The sequence below is a fragment of the Mycteria americana genome, chromosome 4, assembly GCF_035582795.1.
Source record: "Mycteria americana isolate JAX WOST 10 ecotype Jacksonville Zoo and Gardens chromosome 4, USCA_MyAme_1.0, whole genome shotgun sequence".
Taxonomy (NCBI): domain Eukaryota; kingdom Metazoa; phylum Chordata; class Aves; order Ciconiiformes; family Ciconiidae; genus Mycteria; species Mycteria americana.
The window spans coordinates 40,417,175-40,442,105 of record NC_134368.1 but is presented as its reverse complement, the minus strand read 5'-3'; positions in this window follow the sequence as shown (position 1 = coordinate 40,442,105).

Here is a 24,931-nt window from a genome sequence, read left to right as displayed (position 1 = left end):
ATGAGCATGCTGGTTTATTAGAATCTGACTTTGTGTCATCTCTGTTGTGTGTGAAAGCATAGATTTTTAAGTTGAGGTTTTATTTTCAGTGAAGTTAGAACACCTAAAACGTAGCTACTGAGACAGTGCGTGGAACTGCCTTCATGTTTCTTGGGAGTCTAACCTACCTGCTTACCTCCAAGCCTCTAGGACACGTCAGTGTGGCGCGGTGCTCTACCAAACAGATCTATCCAAAGCACTGTAGTTTTGTCAGCACCGTGCTTCTCTCAGACTAATATACACCACTTCTGAACAACGTTAGGAAACAGTGAAGTGATATTTTAAGAAAGCTATCAATCAGTACCCATCTAGAGCCAGCTTTGGTACCCCTTCATTGAAATGTAGTGGGTGTAGGCATATCATTGCATTATGCCTAGAACATTGAGTTCGTTTCTGGATATCATTCTACCAGAAGGCTGTTGACAAATTAGAGAAAAGAACAATGACATTAATCGAGGTTGCAAAAGTTGAGAGAAAGTAATTATTTATAGTAGTAAATCATGTAATAATTATGACAAATGGAATGAAATTAAGATACAAAATATTTAAACAGAATATTAGGAAGTGCTCTCTGACAGTGAGATGTATGAAGTTGCAGAGCAGTTTCCAAAGAGAGGTGGTAGGACTCGTCGCCTGGAGCACTTGAAACTATACGGAAAAAGAAATGTTAAAAATCTTGGAAAGTGTCTGTGCCTGAACTGGCAGGAGAACTGAGTGACCTTTTCCTTCTTTTATTCTGTGAATAATAAAAACGGTACTTTTAAAAGACTTTAATATCCATGTCAAAAATTTTACCTACCTTTTCCTGTATTTTGAGGTCTTTTCTTCTTTTTTTAATCAGCATGGAAATGTCACTGAATACATTAAATGACACACTCTTCATCTCATTAAATTCCTAGATGCTTCTCCTTGTTAATATTATATCTTGCTTATAGTGACCATTAATTGAGTTTTCTTTATCTTTCATAATTGTCTTTCATGTGCCTTGCCCATAGCTCTTCCATCTCAATATTTTCAGTTTTGATGGTTGTTTAATCTTTCATCTAATGAAGATTAGGCTGAGAACTTCATTACTCTGTATAACAGCGTTGAGGTAACTAGTCTGATCGACAAGTTATATCACAAGCATGTAATTGTTGTTTGTTTAGATTTAGACCTGCAACTGATTGTCTCTAAAGCTTTTCAAAGTTTCTGGTCATTGTCTTGTTCTGGTTTATGTTTCCCCAATACCAAAATATAGTCTATGTAGACCTTTGTATTCTGCAATGTATATGAAAAAGGATTAATTTTTCTGGACTATATCTTTGATGCTGCTCACAATTCAAATAGCCTGTAGAAACAGCATTTCCAATGCAGACTTGAAAAATGCCTGCAGATGTGTCAGAGTGAAAACACCCAGCACAGCAAACTTACTGGCATTAAACACTTTACTGGAAAGAGATCTGAGTTGTAAGTACTCGGTTTAAATATTTGGATCTGCAGGTACATTTTTTGTGTTTCTACCCCCTCTCTATCTCACCTCTGGGCTTTTAAATGCGCAGAGAATATCCCTCCTAGTTCCTCTAAGTAGTCTGCCAAGGCACAGGAACTTTCAGCTCCTCCTCAGCTTCTGCAGGTTGGAAAGAATTTTTCTAGGAGTTGTCCAATGCAGTTGTCCTGTGCTTGTAAAGCCAACCTCAGGTTTTCCTTCATTTTTTATGGTTCCTGTCCTTCTTTGATAAGCTCAGTGATTCAACACCTCTTTAGCTGAAAAACTGATTTATTTTTTTTCCTGCTGTAAATTGTATCCTTTTCAACTCTGTATTTGGCTACACACTTGTATTTAACTGACATACTCTATGACAGGAGCTAAACCCATCTTTGCAAGACTTCAGTTTCACCTTAGCCACCTGGCTGTCTCTGACTTACCTAGTAGTGACAATATCCTCAGGACTGTCCTGTGTGAATCTTAGAAAGGTATGTGAAGTGTTGAAAAGAAAAGCTGTCCTATTTGCAGCCTGTCTGACAGTTCTGTTTTGCTGAGCACTGCTTTTTGAAGATTTTCCCTGAGTAAGCAGTGCTGGCCACTTTGTCCTTTCTAAACACCTTCTTTTGGCTCTTGCAAGTGATGCAATTCTGTGTAGTCCTTTCTGTCTCACTCTCTCTCCCAAATTCTGTCTCTTGCCACGGTTTGCCATAAAACACATAAGTGCCTTACATGTTTTTTGGAATTAAATTCTGACCTCATTGTGTCTTTTTAACACAACTGTCCTTTTTGAATTAGTTTGGTTTCCTTTGTGTTGGCCATGGTGAGACTCCTTTAACATTGTGCAGTCTTCATGGCAACTCACGCTGGACTTCTAAGGACTTGTTCTGAGTCTTCCATTAGCACCACTCCTCCAGGCTTTTCCTTTATTGCATAAGCACCACCTGATTTCCTAATAAAGTAGCTTAACTCCTTCATTCTTCCTTTGTACCACTTTATCATCATCATTAGTGTTTTTCTGTAGTCATCTTTTTTCAAAATACCATCGAATAAGAAAGCAAATCCCCTTTATACTTCATTTTCACAAGGAGTGCAGCACTTTCGAGACCATTAACACGGAAGTTCATTGTTAATTTCCTCTGCCTGATTGAACTGAAAACTACTAAAACATTAAGTTGCTTCAGAAGCAGCTTCTTTCAGAAATATCCTGGTTTTGGCAATCTATCCACTGCAATTGCAGAATAAAGCACAGTTAAACACTTTTTCCAGTTGTTCTCCACATTTTACACAGTTCTGGCTTTTATAAAGTGTTTAATGCCAGTAAGATTGCTGAGCTGGATATTTTATCAGGTTTCTGCTATTGTACTCTTGATACATGACTTATTGAGAAATCCCAGAGCGCTAAGGACTAAGGCAGAGGTCTGCTTCATCAAGGTGCTGAGTTATGCCTCGCAGGTCCAAAGCCACGTGAGCTCCTGTTGATTGCAGCATCAAGTCCCACACGCCTCCTGCTACAATATCTTCACGTGCCCATTCCTCATAGTCAGGCCTGACCCTTTGCATCCAAAAGTTCTTCCTTGATGAAGCAGGCTTTGCCCCTCTTCACCTGCTGCCCGGAGTAAAATGCAACCAATCAATCCTTTCTTCCTCACCCTCTCCTTAACTCATGCCTCTGCATGGGAGTTTTCCCTAATCTGCCTTCCTTCCCTTTGGACTCTGTATTATAAACACATATAGTTTGGATTGACAGATGTGCTATGGATGAGGGGAGACATTTTTTCTGACATTACAGCCGCATTAATAATGATGTAATGAACAGTTTTCACCTCCCCAGAGGAGCAGGTCATAGAAATGCATATGTTGCAACTTCAAACTGGTATCCAGTGTGACAGAAGACCAAATAGTCTGCTTGCAGGAATAAATATGATCATGAATTTGTCTGGTGGTGCTAGGGTCAATGAGAAAAAGAAGGCTTCCCAAGTTAAGATGTTTATTAGGCAGGTCCAGGAGTCATAGGAAAGGAGCAAGTTGGCAGTGGTTCACAGATATAACTGAACCTTATGGATGGGTAAACTGGAGCCCAGCCCATCCTGTGGCTTAATGTCTACTGTACGTTACAGTGTCACAATTTTCAAGTTGAATCGAGTTGTTTGTATTTCATTTCCTCATTTACACTCATATGTATCTCTTGGAAAGGAAATTTATACTAATGCTTAAGCAGAATATAATTTGAGTTATAACATTTTATTATTGATTTCTGCAAAGAATTGTACGTTACCCAACAACAATTATATAGTGTCCTTGATCTTATAAGAAAATCCTTTTGGGCTTTTTGAGGAGGGGGAGTTTTATATCTTGTGAAACTCTATAAAATTTCAGTTGACTGAGTTAGGTCTACAAATATGTCTTTATGGTAAAGGAAAATACTTCTTAATTTCACTTCATTTTTTCCTTATCTTTCTGGAACAAAGATTTAAAACCACCCCTGTTTAGCCAAGCATACATAAATATGTATTGGCTGGGGTCTTTTTATGTGCTGCATACAACATCCTTTCTTAAATAAGCTAAAAACACGTTATACCTTAGGTGGCAGTATTCATTATACCATTTATCAGATACACAAGATTAAGCAAAGAAAGGAGGTCAGAGTTGTTCTGACTGTTTTTTAAACATGTCTTACACTAGCTGCAATCATTTCCTCTGGCAAATTAAGTGGAGGTAGATTCTAAAATCCTCCTAGACAGCTACAGTAGGCATTGTCAAGCAGGAAACTAGAAAAAAATATTGTGGTACTTAAGCCACATAACTTTTCCAACTGACCAGTTTAACCTGAAATTCATGCTATGGCACAAACCAAAGTAAAATACCTGCACTGACTCTGGAGTACAAAGTACAAAGGAATTTGTCTCCATCAGTTTGGGCTCACACATGACATATCCACTACCAAATACTTTTTCAAGCTTCTTTGAAACATACAGAAATCTAGTGTTGGAGAAAGGTTTTTTAGCCTTCTGAGAGGCCGAACATGAACTGAAATTATTATTATTTTTTTGCACTGACTGCAAAAAAAAGACTTGCTATGTATGCTACAAGGCATTTACCTTGTATGTAAACCAAAACCCGTAAGGAATCAGTACAGGCAAAACTTTTATCTTTTTCAGAAATTAATGATTCTGTTTTCAGGCATTTGGATTCTGGAGGAAGTCTCGTTTCAGAAGCATAATCCTGTAGGGCCCAGGAAAATGATCTGAGAATTCTCAGGGTATAGCAGGGATAAGTGGAGAGTTATTTTGCAGTGAAAAGTTGAGAAAAGCACAGAGGGAAGGTTGAAAGGGCAACAAAATCTGAAGCAGGCACCACTTATCCAATTCTGTAGTGCAGTAAATACTATGCTGTCCTTTTTGTCTTTCCTGTTCTTTGTTATGACATTATACTTCCTAGAATAGCATTAAGTCATTTTTTTTAAGACATAGTAACATTTTCATCAGGCAGCTACATGATTTTTATGTGAGCTAAGATATAGCACTGCTTTCAACCTGGAGAGGTAGATCTACTTTCCACCTTTGAGGGGAGAGCTGGTATGAAGTGCATTTGACACGGTGCCTGAGAAGTAAGAGCAGTAACGGTCACATATAAAGGGTGCAGTAAGAAATCTGTATTACAAATGGTGCAATGAATGAACAAATATTGAACAGAATAGAACAAGTCCTGGAGCACTGTTTTCCAGAACTTTGCTGATTGTATATATCAACTATTAAATTCAGTATTGCTTTTTTATACTAAGTGACTAGACAAATTGTCTAATGACCATTCAAAAACTAGATTTTTAAAAAAATAATGTTTCATTTAGAAAAAAAGAGGGCAATTTGTTGCTGCTATTGTATGGACAACAGTCATGTTTCATCCTGAACTGATTATTGCAAGAATTGCAGGGGATAAAAAAGCCCACTGCCTCTGTCTTTGGCACAGCACTTGCAGTAGTCAGTCAGGTATACAAGCAAGTATGCTCAAATATATTGTTTCCCAAGCTATCTATGGAAAAACAACAAAAAAGGGTATTTATACACAACTGCATTATAAATCTGACTTGATTTACAACCAGCTGCTTCTAATCTTGTTTGTGAGTGCTTTACCGTGCACCTGGACCTTGACATCTAGGTACTTATTGAATAATTTGAATTTTCATCTCTTAAAACCTTTACTGTGAAGAACTACACACACTAATCCTTCACATTCTTAAAAAGAAACTTTTCCAACTGGAGAAATGCCTGGTGTTTCGGAAGCCAGAAATCATCAACTTAGAAAAGAGTCCTTTAAAATGTTCAGTATAGGAGCATGTTCTACCTTAAGTGTGTTGCTGATAAAAGAACTCTGTATCTCTAGAGATACAAAGCTGAAAAAAATGATGTTGTACATCAGAGAGATAAAAGATCACTGTGCTGAAAGTAATCATCAAACTATGACTTTTTTAAGCTTGAAACTGCATTTTTCTTCTGAAGTTTCCACTGTTTCTTCATTTTTTCCATATTTTTCAAAAAATAATACCATTTCCTTAGAAACAATCAAAAGTATCTAAAGAATATAGGAATATAAGTTTTTAAGAGAACCAAACTCTATCTCAAAGGTTTGTTCATTTAAGGTTAAATTCTCTAAACAATCAGTCCATTAAACCACCAATATTTTCCTCTTTGTAAAAGATAAAAAGAGAATGTTTTTAATATGCTGACTGTACAAAAAAGCAAGCTGGCATTTTAAAGACTGCAGAACAGTCTCCTAGGCATACAGTTAGTCTGAATAGAAAAGCTAGTTGCTATCCTGATATAAATAAAAGATACAGTTAATTTGTTGTTCAAATTACTGGCAACGTTCCTGCCAGAGGCAGTCTGAATAATTCCAGGGTTGACTGGCAGGGCATTAATGATGAGCACTCAGGCATTTAAATCAAAGGATTGTTATTCTTTATTATACTCTTCCTGAATGGAGCTTACTTCCACATTCCAATCCTAACCATGCTTTGCTTATTATTGGCCGACTTTGTATTGATAGAAGGTATTTATCATAATCATATCTTCTTGACTTAAATGATTTATATAATAGCCTCTCTTAAGGAAGAACAACAGAAAAAGAACTTCTTCTTCTAAAAGATAACAACTGTACTGCTAACTGTGTCAATATTTATTAAAACGTTAGCACACGTTCTGTAAAGTGAAACAGTGATCAGTAGGACTTTGTTTCCACTGTGGAATCTGGTAGCAAACATTTCAAACTATTAGGTAACTTTCATGGGTTGCTACTATTCCAGCGGGATCCACTCAAAAATACTTCTCTCTGAAACATCCTCCTCCTCTCCCCGTGGTATGCACTGATTGCAAGGAAACACAGCCTACGCCTCTTATCTGCTGAGTGGAACTTCTCAGGGCTACACAGCCCCCAGCAAGATTTCATATGGGAGGGGACCGTCCCAGCAAACACCTAGATAAACCCTATCAGTATTGCCTCTGTTAGATCCACACGGCTAGAGGCTGTGTAGTCACAAAATCTGTGCACACATATCTTGGGCTATAATGGCCTTGAATCATTTCCCCAAGTTTCACGCCAAATTGTATTTTGTTTTCAATGGGGCTGAATAATACAACCAGTGAAAACAGACAGCAAGGCACTCAATATGAATTTACTGTAGAGAGACATAATATAAACCATGGTTACCTTGAGTAACACAGTGACTGCCTTCTGCGAATTATATTGCAGAAATAGAAATTTCTGCACCGAAGACTGAAATACGAAAGCAGCAATAGAATCAAGAAGTTATATGATTTATTTTTAAAGGGTTTATGATGGCATTATATCATACTGATTGTTTTCTTAGCACAGACCACACTGTGATGCTGTACTGTTTTTCTGAGAACGAGTTGCATTCTTTTTCTCTCTGTTTAGCTCAACATCTTAGTAATATGAGTAATAAGTGCAAAAGATTTTCTGAAGAAACTGCATTCCTGTTTCCTATCTATACTGGGTAGAAACATTTTACTTTTATTCCTTATTTCTCACAAACTCGTTCCAAGCACATCAGTGAAGCGTGGCAGCAGCACTTGAGTTTACAACAAACCATTTACCTGGTAGGAGGGAACAAAATTCTCATCCAAGATTTACAGCTCATCCCCGAATATTGAACTGGTTCTTAACACAAAGTCAAACTAGGCATGTCCTTAGCTTTGATGGTGTATTAACAAGAATCTCTTCATCCCTGCAACCAAGGCTGGGAAAACCATCTAAAAATAGTATGCTTACATTGGATTCTCCATCCAATTAACAACTTTGAAAAATGCTGAGACTGCTAAGGAGAAAAAAGGACTCTCAGTGTTAGATAGAGCTACTTAAATAGCATGTTGCGAAGTGGTACATTTCAACCTCCCTCTTGTCTACAAATAATCTGTGAATAGATGCGGATTTTAGAGAGTTTGTCCTGCTAAGTAGTTTAAGAGAACATTTTTTTCCCTGCAGATTCTTTTGATCAAGAGCTGAGATACCACAAAGAAAGGCATATTATGGAATCATGGAGAAAGTAAATAGTTGCTTGCCTGACTATTTTTTGTAGCCAGTAGAGCCTAGAATTCAGTATTTCTGTTGTGTAATTAGTCACATGATATTGGTTCTGCACCTAAATGTTATGTAAATAAATGCGAGGACTGCAGGAAGGAGTCCTTGACACTTATGCAGCCTAATGGCTAGGAGCATTTCAGCATTTGTCCTGGTTTTGGCTGGCATAGAGTTAATTTTCTTCCTAGTAGCTGGTATAGTGCTGAGTTTTGGATTTAGGATGAGAATAATGTTGATAACACACTGATGTTTGAGTTGTTGCTGAGCAGTGCTTACACCAGTCAAGGACTTTTCAGCTTCCCATGCTCTGCCAGGTGCACAAGAAGCTGGGAGGGGGCACAGCCAGGACAGCTGACCCCAACTGGCCAAAGGGCTGTTCCATACCATATGACGTCACGCTCAGTATAGAAACTGGGGAGAGCTGGCTGGGGAGCAGCGATCGCTGCTTGGGGACTGGCTGGGCATCGGTCAGCGGGTGGTGAGCGGTTGCATCGCTTCCCCCCCCCCCCCCGAGTTTTGTTCCTCTCCCTCTCTTCTTGTTTTCCTTTTCATTACAATTTATTGTTATGTTATTATTATTATTATTATTATTGTGGGTTTTTTTTCCCAATTATTAAACTGTTCTTATCTCAACCTATGAGTTTTCTTACTTTTGCTCTTCTAATTCTCTCCCCCATCCCACCGGGGGCTAGCGTGAGCAAGCAGCTGTGTGGTGCTTGGTTGCTGAGTGAAGGTAAACCACCATCAGAGAGAGCAGAAGTGAATTACACTGCCCACTTTTTTACCTTTTCCTGTTTTTTTTTTTTTTTTTTCCAAAGAAAAAATAGTATTTGTCTGTACATGATGACTCGAGATGTAAAAACCTAATTCCCTTTCCATTCTAGGGAGAAAGATCTATAAACTACCTTGTCTGAGCTGGCTGTTTACAAAATGTATACTTCATTTTGTCTTGTCACAGTCACATAGAGTAATTGCTTTTATATGAATACAGCACTAATTGCCAAGGGTTTGGTCACTCGTCTTTGTCTCTCTTATTGGATTAATTGCCTGAATGCCAGGGTTCCCGCTGGAGGGTTGAGAGTGCTGCTGTGTCTATATGCTGAACATTGTTTCATCTGTTTACCTAACATACAAGCTGAATCTGTTGCTCCCTTTTAATGTCACTTTGTTGTAGGTTACTTTTCCCATTCATTCCCTTGATATATATTGTGGAGTGAATAATCCCATATAGTACAATGCATCATTCGAAGTTATTTTTGCTCATGTGCCATTTGCCTTACTGCTGTATTTTTCTGCATAAATGGTATGAGTATTTTTATAAACACACTGCAACTTTTGGACATTCCTACAATTTATTGCAGATAACCAACAGGTGATAGGCATGGGGAAAGTGTAAGTTCTTGGTGAAGGAATTTGACATCTGGGGAAAATTCTCTAAAACTGAAATTGTCTCTGAGAGAGAGAAAATTTTAGAAAACAGGAGTCTAGATACTTGAAAGGAACTGTGAGTAGAACTGCAAATCAACAAAGGTAGACAGATATGCCTAGGTATGCTCTGTAGCTCCTCTTACTAGAACAGAACTCAAACTTCACATGGCGTCATCTGTCTTTACATTAAATGAGCACGGTAAGAGCCTTTTCTCAGCCTGTATCAGTAATGATTATTTCAAATGTACTGTAACAGGAAATGCTGGACGTGTTTTTCCTTCTTAAAAGGGGCCAAGAAAAATCAGCACCAAATTGTTCACATACCAGAAATTAGGCCATGAACTCTTTGTCTTTGGAACAATTATATCTTAGATTAGAGCATTCCCAAAAATCAAGCAGTCTGGGTAAATTGTCAGCATGTTTTCTGTGCTTTTCACATTGCAGAGATTACCTGGAATTGGAGTCTATAGGTAGTGTCTGACAGGAGAAGAACCTGATTATGAAAAAGAGTATGTCTGATATAACCCTGGTTACTGCCCAAGGATGTACCACATCCTGTTTCCTTGAACACAGGAGGCATTCAGCAGCAAGGAATAGTTAAGTTGCTTACAGTTACAGTCCTCCCCTTCCTCACTGCTACATCCGAAACAAATCTTTACCACAAGTCCTTCTGTTACTACTGCCATTATAAATCAGATAAATTGATACATATGCCATCCTAAACTCAGGCATTTTATCTTAACTTAATATACCTTGGCCCGATTTTAAAAAATGCTGGGTATCTATAGCTTCCCTTGCGTTAAGGAAGATTTGCATCTGAAAACTTTGGAAAACTAGGCTTCTAAAACTTCACAAGTGTGCAAAACGCCCTTTTTTTATTTTCTACAATTCATAATCATGTCCTACCAATTCGGTTCTTAGAAATATTATCAGCAATTCTTGTGAATGCAACAAGATGAAGATATATCACAAATATTCACTCCTACAGACTGTGACTGACTCACACATTCACTAAATATACTATGCTCCTTGAATCTGTCCCTGTATGATACAGTCTCCACTGTTTTTACTAATTTTATGACTCTTTGAACATTTTCCATTTTTCAACATTCTCTTGGAAGTACAAACTTCCAAAGACATGGCCATAGTGCTCTAAGCATGGCCACAACACACTGAAGCAAGAGGAACTATAACTGCTTTACTCCTACTGAGGATACTCCTTGGTAGACATTAGTCTTTTTGATTTAGAATTTGTGTTCAACTGGTAATTCAGTAGCACCCAGGAGTCTTTGGCATAATCACCAGCCTGAGAATGGAAAGCCCTTCTATTTTCATTCTTTGTTCATTCATGAACAGCAGTATTGTTGGTCATACTAAAATGTAAATAATTTTCTTGACATTTGGGTAATAAGTATTTCATAATCATCATATGATACAAATGTATTATATGGATTGAGTATCTTTCCCAAATACATAACAGAAATATTTAATTAATATTTATTTTCTTCTCCAGTGTCATTGAAATAAACAACATTTTTGTCTAGCTGCTGGGAAATATCATTGCTAGGATCCTTTTTGATCCATATTTTGCTTGGAAAAAAGCCTTTATTTTCGGTCTTAGATCATAGATTTTTAATCATAGATTTTTCCATATGTAGTATTTTCCTTTTCCTATTCCTTATGAATTTTCTATGATTCCTAATATCATGTGTGTAATCGTTGTTATTAGGTTAGCTATTAACCAATAACTTCCCCTTTTCTTATCCTTTAATTGATAGTTATTTTTTAAAATCAATGCCACCACCTTTCTTGATTATGTCAGTTCCACTTTTTTACTAATATTGAATATCTTTTTCTTAAAATTTGTCTTAGGCAAATTTTCAGTGCCATATTTTTACTAACATTCACATGTTTCTGCTTAAAATTTTCTCCTTCCTGATTTGAACAAAATTATTTTAGGGTTTTGTGTAGTATGCATGTAGTAGTTTATAGTATTGCATTCATTTAATCCTGTTTGCATACAACAGACATAATCAAATCATAATCATATGTTCCCCTGTGGAAGTGATAACCAGCTAGTTACTACATTTAGTTTCATAAGCAAAATATATTTATGTAAATCTCATGAGGTTTCTGATGTATGCCCTCTATTAAATCTCATTTCTGCATGTCATACAGCATTTTCCTCCCCTTCTACTCATACTTTATCCATATGCACTAATATATACAGGCAGAAGTCAATCTTTTGGGTCTATGAGACCTAAATCTGGGAGTCCGTAAATGATGACAACTACTGATCTAACCGGAAGAGGTACAAGATGGACCGTTGATCTATATGGATTCAAAGTTAATGGCATCCAACCTATCAGTGATTTAGAAACCCCCCAAAAGGACCATTTTGGACAAAGAAAGTATCTTCTCTCTTTCCTATACTACCTTTTGTAGTAGCACATAACCACTGATTTTAATCTTTCAGTCATTAATCATCCAGGTTTCTGTAATTCTAATCAAGACAAATGTATACTGACAAATGAGCAATTCTGAGACTTCTTACTTACTACTTATTCCCAGCAGTGGCATATAAATAGTTAATAAGTATCATTCCGTTTTCTTCCCTTAGTGCCTTGGCTAATTTTGTAATCAATATCTCGCATCTGAGCTAATTGCTTGATTCTTATTCCTCTTTGTGCCCATGCAGCCTGTGAGGTGAGTGCTCTGCAGACTGCCGTCCCACAACAAAGCTTCCTTTTTTAATGGCATAAAGACAACTCAGACAATTGCCCTCTTCCCTCACCAAAGATCCTACAAGTTTACAAATTCCTACATCACTTATTAATCAGTAGGTCATTCCCATGTTATTTACCATGTTTCCTTCATTTGTTGGACAGTCCAGATTAAGGGTTTTAGAGAAACATAGCGTATCAGCCTCAGAGTAATAGCATATGCATAAAATACAATGAAAACCTTATACACATTCCCAGACTCATACGATCTGGTTAAAGTAAACAAATTGCAGCAGTAGAAGAAAGAATAGGTATTCAGTGTTTGTGTTAGTTAAGCTGGGGATAAACATAATTTTTATTTTTCTCCTAAAGTTGTTTCTTGCTCTAAATTTTGTTCTGTTTATAAACACAGTGAACTTTGGGTTTTTTTCTGTCTTTGTTTCAGGACATTGTATATAGAAAGGTCACAGTCCAGAATTAGAAAGGTTAAAAAAAGAAAGATTAAGGGACAAGAAAAAACCAAAGCACTTGGAGGGATGCTTATTCTTTGCTCTGTGAGTGTTGTCCTAGTCTACCTTTCACCACCTTGTGGTTGTATCATTTTCATGTATCATTTTCAAAAGTTTATCTTCCGAGAGTGTCATATTTTCTGTGGTAAAGGAACAGGAACATGACATTCAGGATAAAGCAATTCTGTTTACAAATAAACGCGGTTTTGTTTACAAAGATATACTTTAGCCTTAGTCAAAACCAGATGAAGAAATTGAGCTTCTAGTTCTCATTTCCTATGAGCTAATATAATTAATCATTTCTGCTGATATAAATAATCTATATGCTAAGCCCTGGAATGAATGGAGAGATCTATAAAACTAATCGCATCTCATCAGGTACCAATGTATTTCTCCTTTTTTCAGTGTGAAGGATTTTATGAAAACATGTATACTGTCGTTTCACAGGTGGCTTGGTGTTTTACCTCATGCAGGAGCAATGTGCCAGACTACGTTCATTGTTTATTAATTTACTGCCTAGCATGTAATGCCATCCAAACTTTCTCCAGTCCAAAAGTAGAGCCAGCCACTGTTATACCTTCTTTCACGACACAAAGCACTAATCCTACAATGCCTTATGTTTGACTGTGACGTTGAATGGCTTCTGTGGCCTCCTGTCAGATTATGGTAAATTGCAGACCCAAAAATTGCCTTCCCTTCAAGGGTTAAACTATATAATGTAATTGTGGCTTATTCCAAAAAAGCTGCTCTCCCTGAGGTCAGGCAGAGCACTGAGCTGCAATCATTAATAAGCCATTTTGTGTTTGCCTCTGTGATCAAAGAATTCTTGTCCAGAGTGCAGTAGCTTGTTTCCTTTGCATTTCAGCTTCAAATTTAGTTTCCAGAGAGAAGAGAGAATAAATCCTGACAATAACAATGGTGAATCTTTAATGGCACTCATTAAAGTCAATGTTTGATTTTTCAACTGTGCTACCTGAAATTCAATTTTTAGACCAAAAATGCATTTAAAAGCTTTGGGGCCTTTTGTAACAAACACCCTTTCACAAGTTATACTGATCTGCTATGTTGGATGGAAGACTACTTTATGTTATTTGTTCCATTAGTTCCTTTAATTTCTTTTATAATAGCTGAACCTTTGCAGCAGTTAAAAAAAATCTAATAGCAGCTTTGATCTTCAGATATCAGCTAGAGGGTACTCCACACTTGGATTTTAAATAATGTACTGTAGAAAGCTACCAACCAATGAAAAATCCTCAATTACTTTAAAAGCTACCCTTCACCATGCTTTTACATTTACAGGCCTTTCTCCTTTTTTGAAATTTCAACCTCCATAATACTGAGGTGCTTTAAGCAATTATTTATGATAGCATTACCTCATTCTAATTTTCTACTCAGTGCATATACCAGAGTTGCATCTGCTTTGTTAGAGCGAGGAACATGATCTAGCTGATACATAATCTCCCTCTTCTCTCGCATAATCGATGAAAAACACTCTCCAGAGACAGAGGTGTCTTTTTCTTCTTGCTCGCGATGCAGCGTTCCTTTAACTATTTTTTGGTAAATACATTAATTAAAACAAAAATCTAAAGCAGAACCCTGCATTATAAGATGTTACAGTATGTTTATTTTTGTACCTTTAGGGCCAAAAATCTCATAGATAAAGTCCTGGTTTTCATATGCTGTATGAGTTAATGTACCTTCCTGTATGTAAGTAATACTGATGCTATTTGATATGTGTACGTTTGGCTACGTACATGCATGCATAGCTGCATCTACACTTACTGCGTGCATGACTGAACACACAGTGCTGCACACAATACACTGTATAAGCAAATATGCTTTCGCCCTTTAGAGGAGAACTGGTTGGCAAATACCCGTTGTTTTTTTAGAGGAAATTTCAGTGCTGGAAAAAAGGTGACTGGCTTCCAAGCAGATCAGAAGAAAGGCTTTCAGACTGCAAAGCCTGCTAGTTTCGCCTGATCACACATTGCTGAAGGTTGGAGGCACTGAAATGGGCACCTCCACGTGAGGTAAGGTGCAGCCACATGTTGTGCATAAAGTGCATGGGAAGCTGGATTAGATTCAGAATGGGAGCCTCAATAACCAGCTCAGCACCTGTGAAATGCAAAGGAGAGGTTTCGATGTTGACTAAATGCCTGCTGTTCCTTAGGATTAGGAGCCTCCTTCTGTCATTCTGTAGCTATACCTACTTATAACCAGAGAAATAGCTTTTGGATTAAATGTGGAGTGATGTTAAAGCCCTGGTATAGGAGACACAGACACAAATTCCTGTCCTGCTGGATGAGAGATGAGGCTTGAGTATTGAAACAACCAAACTGCTGGATGGTTTCTCGCTCTCTCTCTTGCTAAAATCTTTCTGCCGGGTATTAATAATTGAACAGGCTTGAAGCTGTCTTGCCACAGCCTTGCAATATACAATGTCAGCTAAGCCAGTTCTTCATTCTTCCATTCCTCAATATATTTAATTTCTAGCATACAGTACTGCATTCAGTCTCCCCCACCTGAGGTGACTGCTCAAACCCCTTGACTATTGGATACATGCACACGTAGCTTGTGCTGTCCTCAGAGTCCTTCCTCCCTTCACATTTTAACTCTGCTAGGGTGTGCTAGGTGTGCTAGGGTGTTTCTTACCCTGATTCCTGAGATCAGAGTACTTCTGAACCTGCCAGCCCTGCTGATCTCTGTTACACAACTAAAGTAGAGGCATGTCATAGCTGAGAGATGTGTTAAAAGGTGTTTGCTGATACTACTTATCACATCCTGAAGCCTGCTTCCAAGAAATGGGAGACAGATGATCCCAGCAGCTCTGAAGTTGCCCTTCTCCACTCTGTTGCTTAGGGAAGATTCAGGTTCAGCTGAAAGGTGAACCAGGTGAATGGTGACAGGACTGTCGCTCTTTTGTTTCGCTTCTGAATTACAGTATTCCTAGTTTTCCTGAAAGAACAGGACTTTTTTTTGCATCCTCAGGATTAAAAAGCATAACAGTTAGGTGGTTAAATAATAGTTGTACGAAGAAAAAAATTAATCCTCATTGTTCTGCCAGCTATAACTATGAGTGTAAAGCTTTTTAAATCTGGGCCCCAAATCTTCAAAATACTCTAAGAAAGTACTTCTAAGAGCTAGATAAATGTAAATGCAATTGAAGTTAGAGACACAGGTAACATTCATAGTATAATCGTAATTTACTGAACATTGGGGTTATCCTTGAAGATTATCTGGAAGACAGGACTGGTGCAGACACAGCTGTCCATCTGTTTTCTGTCCTAAACCTAAATATCTGTAAAGAAATAGCTTCACACTTTCAAATGTGAAATGGGCTGTAAAGCTTATATATCCTGAACTGGGGAGTAGCAGAGATCAGGTAACTTAGTCTTTCTTTATGGGAATATTATAAAATCCTTAAATATCTCCAAAACTCAGACTCACAATAAATCTGATGAAACATATAACAAGCACAGAATGCATCCAAGAAGTCCTTCCCTCAGGTCATTAAAGTACTTTCTGCAAAGTGCTCCTCAAATCCTTGGACTGAAGAAAACAGAGATTTGTACAGTGAGATTTACAATGTGGTCATGTGACATTTGCAATTCCTTCATCAGGCTCTGTGGAACCGACACAATGCTCAACAGACTTGCTTTCCCGTCCCCTCTTCAATTTCAACTAAACAGTAAATAAAATTACCAAAAGTAAATCAATACAATACATTTCCATTTCTCCTCAAGGGAATTATATTGCTTTATGTTTGGTATTTCTTCCCATCCAGAGAACTAGATTTTACTCATCTCCACTTCTGAAACACAGTGAGTAATGGATGCCCAATGCTAAAAAAAAAAAAAGGAAAAAAAATTGGTTTGCTCTTGGCAGTGTAATTGTTTATCTTACAATAGTATCTCGGGGCCAAGTCTGAGATCAAGGTCCTGTTCTGCTATGTTTTGATTATATAGTAGAAAATAATCTTCACTTCAGAGCAGTTATAATCTTGCTAGGAATGACAAATGAAAGATAGTGGACAGACACATGACTTGTGGGTGCTAGCTCTTGTAGGACAACATTTAGATACTTGCTGTCTAAAGGGCATGAGTATTTTAGTATTGGTACTCTATGAAGGCTAGTAGTAGAAAGAAGAAACCTCACAGAGAGAAATCAAGTCCAGATTAGCGATGCATGGTGTTGTAAATTGGAAGAATATTATCAAATACACAGGTGATTTTTTTTTTTCTAAATGCAACCAAATTCTACTGGCCTTACATGCAAAAGCAGGATAATACATTTGTGGGAATTGCTGCCCATTCAAAAATCATGTCAGGACAAAATGGACAACAGAATGTCTCTTACACCTTCCTGTCTTTCAGTTCTGCACACTTATTCCTCTATAATTTGTGTTCATCTGGGATGATAACCGCACATGACCACATTTATTCCTTGTGATGAAAACATCTTTAGGGACCATTTGTATCTTTTGTAGGAATGTAGGATGTTTTTTTCATGAGGTGGTGACAGTTCCTGAGAACCCAAATGTTATTAGATTTTAACATATGTGTCTCTTTATACATCTGCAAATCCCCAGTCAGCTGTTAAAAGTGAAGGAATTTTTGCTTTCAGTTTTATTTTCAAGAAAATATTGAGGTAATTACAGTTATTTCATTGTTACTTTTCTGTTACTGAATAGTGTTAAATTCTTGTTTGATATTATCCTCTTTTTAAAAGGTGCTTTAGTATTTTGTTATTGTTTCCCAACAAAACACAAAGCTGGGAGTAAATGGGCCAAGTGGAAATATGTCCAAACCTATACTTCAGTGATTACTGCTTAAATGTAACAAATTGTAGTCTATGGACAGCTATTACAATCTGAAGCATCTCCTGCAAGAGCAGATTTGATATGCACAATCACCCATCTAGCCATGGTGTTTTCTTACCATAGGAAGTGAGAATAATAGTCTATGACAGATAAATATTGCCTTTTTTCAGGCAACATAAACAAAACCACACATAAAGGTAGGATGATTTTATTCTACATTGATAAAAGATTAGATCCAGTCAGTTCTGTGATTTCTAATCATATGCAGCTCATCTTTTAGTCCATGCTTAAAAGAATTGGTTGGAAAATTTTCCACACGAACTGTAAACCATCAGAATTCTTTTATTTTGTATTAGGCTGAGGTCTTCCCTATCCCCTCCATTTTTTCCTCAATTTCTTCCTCAGCCTTTTCAATTCCCTGCCACTCCAGTGAACAGCCTTCTAAAGGGAACTCAAAGCAGTTACATTTAACACAATCACAGACATTCTTTTCCCTGACGTTATTTGAAACTGTGCCTTCTAAAAAAATTATTCTTGATCTATACATTTATGTGGTAGAGTCCCTTAGAAGTAAGTGCATCGTTTGAACAGCCACATTTCATCTGTTTACCTTTTATTGTCTGCGTCTTCTTCAAGTACTAGAATTACTGTCTGGGTGTCTTGGTAACTGATGTAGCAGCTTGACATTAATTAATGTTAATTTGTGCTTTTTGTATCATACCCCTTGAATGATGCGGTATTTCAGCAGTGCTCACCAGTGCTCCTCTGAAGAATTCCACTGAGCGGATGATGTGCCATTTTATCCTATATGTGCATCATCTCTTGGTCTTAGCTGCACAATCCATTTTAGTTCTTGCACCTTTTCCAGGAATTAGGCACAGTCTTAATTATCTAGTTTGTCACGGGGCTCTGATTCACATTAACCAAGAGAGTAGCTGTGGTGCCCAACTCTTAGCAAAAATTTTCAATTTTCATAGTAGATTTAAGAGAAATGAGCGTGCTCCTGGACGCTCTGTTCTCCAGTTCTTAGCCTGATTTCTTAGCACAGAGGTTTTGGGGTTTTTTTACTGGCAGTAGCACCTACTTCATTCTATGCTACATAGTTAGAGACTTCTGGTAAAGGACAAGATAGGCCTCCACTCGCCGGTTCATACGCTGGCTGTGAGAGCTGCCACTATCTGCAGCTTTGGCTGTCCACCAATTTTGGAGGAACTCTGCCTGCAGAAGACTCGCTATTCCTTTCTGCAGAGGACCTGACCGCATATGTCTCTCCTGGGAATGTTTTGAATTCTTTCATATCTCTCCAGGTACACAACTAGCCACTCTCTTCAGCTTCATCTAGTGACTTCTATGCTCAACTAGTAGTAATTACTCTAACACAATTACTTTGGCAACAGTTTCATGCTGTTTTCAAATTGTTTTATTCAACTTCTTGATCATGGACAGGTGGCTTATAAAGGGAAGCTCTTCAATATAGGCTTAGGTAGATTTGCAAACTCCCTGAGTTTCTGTTTGCTTTTCAAACTGTTTAATAAAAAAATATATATCATAAGTTTACTTTTTATTTGGAGTAGAACTCTGCAAATTTCTGTAATACAGTTTCGTAGTTAACCTCCTTGGCCCTGAGTTAACTGAAAACTATTGAAACACCAAAGCTTCAAAGCCACCTATTGTTAGAAATAGCTCCCTGTCTTCCTTTTTGCTAGCACCTATTGCTAAATTGCCTTCCTTTTATTACCTTTTCAGTTGTTGTGGGGTTTTTAACTGCTTCATTCTTCAAGGTCTTTGCTTAATTTGCTGCAGTTCTGGCTCAATTATCACTCAGAGCCAAGAGGTCTGCTTCTCTGAGTGCGCAAATGTTGGCTGGCAGATCTGCAGCCTGGGTCTCTGCCCGGCCACCAGATCCCGCTGCCACTGGAGTCAGATATGGATCAGAAGAATACCTCTAGACAAAATCATTGTACTGGTAGGCAGGAGGTCCGCAAAGGATGGATGCCTAAGATCAAATGTTATCTTTGCTACTGGAAGGACATTTAAGTACAGTGTTAATCCCAAGCAACTTCAGAAATCCCTTTGTTTTTTGAACTGAGGATCAAGTAACTAATCATACCTAACAGAGAAACACTCTACATTTTTATTATTCATAAAATACTGTCAGATGGCAGATTCTGTTGAATAGTTGTGTATAATACACATAAGATAAATCAGGGACTAATCATGGATGGAAACTGAGTCGAGGGGAGAGACATATTGAAGAACAGGGAAAGATCAGAAGTAGGAAATCCAGGGTATTTGTGTCCCTCTATTTTCTGGGAGGTTTTGTGAGTTTAAATTAGAGTCTTAGCCTTTTCTGAAGATTGATTTGGATGACAGTTCCAACGTAGAAAGTATTTCACCAGTTCAGACTTCCTATTGAAAGCCCAGTTTCATACTCATTTACACTGAAATCTATTCAACTTAAACTGGTACTCTTGGGTTCTTTATATTTGTCTTGTTCTTTGCAATCAAGTCTGCTATTCCAGTTTTGCCAAAGCAAAATATTACAGCAGCCACAGTACAGGCAAACACAGGGAAAAAAACCCAAAATAAACTAAATATAAAAAAAAATAAAGTGCTTTGAATTCTGGGAGGGGGGGGGGAGGGATAAAAATGATTTGTATTAAAGGTTAAATATACCCTAAACTATAATGCTACAAGTTTTATAGGAATGATGTCTCTGTATCCTTGTGCAATGCATCATCAATCCACAGCCAAATACTACTGACACTGTACATTTTTTATCTCTACAGAACAATATTTGGATACCACTTACCTTTGAGGCAGTTCTTCTGGAAATTATAAATATATTTCTTTCTTGGGATCAAAAGCAAGCACATCAAAATGAATGATGAAGCCTACAAACTGAATTTGCTGCTGTTTTATGTAAACTGGGAGAAAGTGTAAATTTCTTGTTTTAATTCACTCTACCCAGAGTTTTGACGATAGCAATCTGAAAATGTTACATTTGCAATATTATTTACCTAGCTGTAAGTAATTACCTAGTTCTTACCTAGCTGTACAAATGATCACAAACAATTGTTCTTCCTGGTGTGAGGAAGGGGCATGACACTACAAGCTCAAAGTAACCCCATGCAAAACCGTGGAGCTAATTCTAGCTGGACTGGTCAAACGCAGCAGTTTAAAAATAGCATTACTGCCGCAAGAGTTCATCTTTAGTTGCAAATTTGCAGCACTCACTTTTTGTCATGTACTAAAGGTATTTTATTCCTCCTTCTGATGATCCAGAAAACCAATGCTGGCTGGAAATTGTGCTGATAGAGTTATCACAAGCTTGCATACTACCCCTCTTTTATGACTCTCAGGACTTTGGTAAGAGAGACATTGATGATCAAGACAGCAGATTGCTAGATGTCGGAGAAGACTATGTGTAGAAATCAGTGGTCCAAAATGACTGAAAATATTTTTAAAGCTGAGTATAAACAGATCAGCAATACTAACTGTAGTCAATTACAAACTGAATCCAGCAGGATAGCAAAGTCAGTACATAACTATAACATCTCTTGAATCTCCTTGTAACCAATACATCTTGTAGATTCAAAGTGCAGTTTTATCACTAAACCTATTGTAAAGTAATGATGATAATTTTATTTTTAAAAGATGCAGCTTAATTTCCGCCATTCTGTTATGTGCCTTATTCTTTCATGGTACCCCTAACACGGTATTGTGGAAGTGCTGTCATTGTGGATATAGTCTGCTTGAAAGGGAAGACCTAGACAATGGTCTCATACAGCTAATTTGTAGTGCTTCTATCATTGTGCTATTGTGTGTATATGATGACTGTCAGTTCATTAGAATTTATATCCGCTTATAAATATTTGATACTAAATTCTTTGTTAAAGAAACTTTAAGTCTTGTCTAGTCTAGTGATGTGTTTATTGTCTAAATTAAGCCTTAATATTTCACTTGCTCTAATGTTTTATATGGCAATAGAATTTTACAAGGGCTTAGTAAGAATAGGCTAAGCTTCCTCTATTGTCATGAAAACGTTTTTTTCTTGTGCACTTTCCACTCTCATTCCAGTCCCTCTCACTGATTCTGAGATTTAATGGCTCATGTGTTCTCTTAGACATAGTCATCTACTATACTATGGTGCTGTGACTATTTCATTATTCTGTTTCTTGACTTCATGCCCATGTCATCAATTCGGCTATTGGTTATTCAGTTTGTTAATGAGGGAAAAGTGCAATGACCATTCAGTCAAATTACACAATATAGAAAAGGTCAAGGTACTATAGTACATTATTCTAATTCATGGAATATTGTACATAAAATGATATATTTTTCATTCCCTGATACTTCATTTCATAACAAAATTATTACAAGAACATAATATGGCATAAAATTAATCCACACTAAGAACAAAGCCTGCAATTAAAATGCTAGATGGCACAACTTGAATCCTTTCTTTTGACAATTACTGGAGTAAGAGTAAGGATTTAATCTTGTACCATATGAAATCATAATTTTATAGTTATCATTTGCCACAGGATGCCAAATATATTTTAAATCTACAGCAAGATAGAGGTGCCAAAGTGCTGTCTAACCTCTCCCTCTGAGAAGTAATTCAGTGCAAATTAAAATGCTGCTTAGTTTCATCTAATCCTAGAAACATGTGAAATCCCAAAGAGCAAAGTTTTTGATCAAGGAAAAGACAGTGATAAAGAATACAGCCAGAATTTTGTAGCCTCACAGTTTCTATAGTCACCCATGATAGTCAAGATCAGGATGACAGCCCTTGCCCAGCTACTAAGCAAATATTCACTGTAAAAACTGCTTTAAAACTGAAACTCTTACTGGAGCAGAAACTAAAATCCCATCTCCAGTCTCATAGATGGTAGTCACAGGACAGGGGAATTCTGCTCATTTTATCCGGTTTTGTTTGATTAATCTTTTACTTTATGTTGTGCAAAATGGAAAAGCCCTGTAAAAAAAGAGTTTTAGAAATACCTTTCGTCCTTTCTCAACCATGGTGTGATTGTTGGGGTACTTCCAGGAGGTGCTAGATACAGTCTTTCATGCAGAGGAGAAATTTACCTCTTACCTCTCAACAATGACTATGTTAATGACTGTAGTTTCAGATAAAAATAAAAGGAAAGGCTAGATTTTAAATGAAATAATGTTCTCTTTTTTTTAGTCCTCAGTCTCCCTTTCCTGGGTAGTTTCTTTTTGTCAGAAAATGCTTAGGTATGTAATTCAAGAGTCTTCACATCAATGAAGGCAAGAACATCAATCCAGAAGAGACATGGAGTTTAAAATACATTTTCTAATTTCCTAATGGATAGCATAAGTTACCAGTATTTTACCTGTAATTGCAAAGCTTGTGAGACATTTTGTGACTCCTAACTTTATCTTTAATTTAGCTTGGTATACCTTTAAAGTTATATCTGAATGTAGAACTTCTTATTGGCATTTTTTCCATAATTTTGCTCTTTAAGTTAATACTGCATGTCTACCTACTTATTCCTCCCATTGACCTGTTATTATTTTTATTCATACAAATATGTAGTATCTTATGATGGTCATATGAATTCACATATTTCTGAAGCCTGTAATTTCACTTCTATTCTCCTTCACTAAATGGAGTTACTGATATTGTGATGAATTGAGTTATTGGACTGTGTCTCTTTCAGTTCTTTCTTGCCATTAATTACACTCCATTCATTAATATGACAAATTGCAAAGTTTTCAATTTTGTTATTCTTTTCTTCAGTATTCTGGAAAATCAGTTTAGGTTTAATCAATGAAAATTAGAGCCTAGTAGCAGATAAAAAGCTAGAAGTTGAAAGTCAAATGACAGGTTGGGTCAGGCTCCAATCTGCATCTGACCTGTGCTCACAATAACTCTGAATTATGAATCAAGCTGCTTTTAACCAGCTAAGGGCTTGTTTTACATTCAGTGCCCACTGTCACAAGTAGAATAGGATTGCTAAAGTGACCCATTAGTTTCTCTAAAATTCCATTTTACATGCAAACTGTAATCACTTTGGGGCTTTTAGCAGATTTTCACCTGCTTCAGCAGTTCTCTTTTGTCAGTCATTTGGGAAAGTGGGTACGTTTGGGTACAAAAAAAAATATGCGATTGTCATTTATTTCAAATTACTTTATTGGAATACAATTTGGGAACACACTGTTTAATTTATATTTAAAGTTATGCATTGACAAGAAAAGAAGAGCATGTACTTCAACCTATTGTAGAGGATTGATAGTTTTGTCTGGCACATATGCTACTTGAACAATAACTGCACCTGAAAAACATCACCTTTTATGGCCAAATCCACTAGTACAGACTTGGAAATCTGAAGGACATAATTCAGATAAACTTTGGAAGTTGTCAAAGCACACATATTTCCATTGACACTTTTGGCTGTATTCTTTTCAGTAGGGAATTTAATCATGTTGAACTACCAAAGGAGAAAAAGGTTATGAACATCTTTACACAGAAAACAGATATAAATATAAGAAAAGACCATTATTTCAATACTGCGAGGCATTTGACTGAGAACTTTCAATATTTTTAGCAACCTTTCACTTCTGCCTTCCCTGACCTCACAATATCCTCTCAACCTGTCTTCATGGTGTTTTGCCGAGTTTTACATCACCCATTTTTTGTCCTTTTTTTTTAAAGGAAATTAATTATGAATCCTAACATGATGGCCCAAACACTTTGGAAGGAAGGTATGATATATATGCATAAATTAAAGTTTTATCCAAATATATTAAGCAAAGGGCTGAAGAGGTGTAGAAGACATGATCTCCAAGAAACCGACATTTTAGAGCTGAAAATGCTGCTCCTCTTACCTTTCCTGCTGTGGAAGAAAAGGTTGATGATTCTCTGGAGATTCTGTGATAGCTCAAGACATGTCAATGACTCATCTGTAAATATCTATTCCCCTGAAGCTAGCAAGGAAAACTCCACAGAATGTGCTTGATAATATAAATCTCATCATGAAGCGATATACATCTTGTAATTGCCACTTGAAGGGTGAAGGCCAGATTTCCTGGCAGGTGTGAATTGGCATATCTCTGCTGAAATCACAGAACTGCTGTGTTACATCAGTTTGAGAGTCTGGACCTATTTCCTGAGCTATTTTTGTCATGCCCCTAAAATCAATTCCTTGAAGGCTAAGACAGTGAAGAAAGGAAATAACTCTCTACTATTGGGATATTGGCTACCACATAGGCTCTTGTCCAGGCTAAGACATTTGGGTTTTACTCTATCATAAATGATAAAATGTAATAGATCTATATAATGTGAAAAATGTAAAAAATAATAAAAAAGAGAAAAATACAA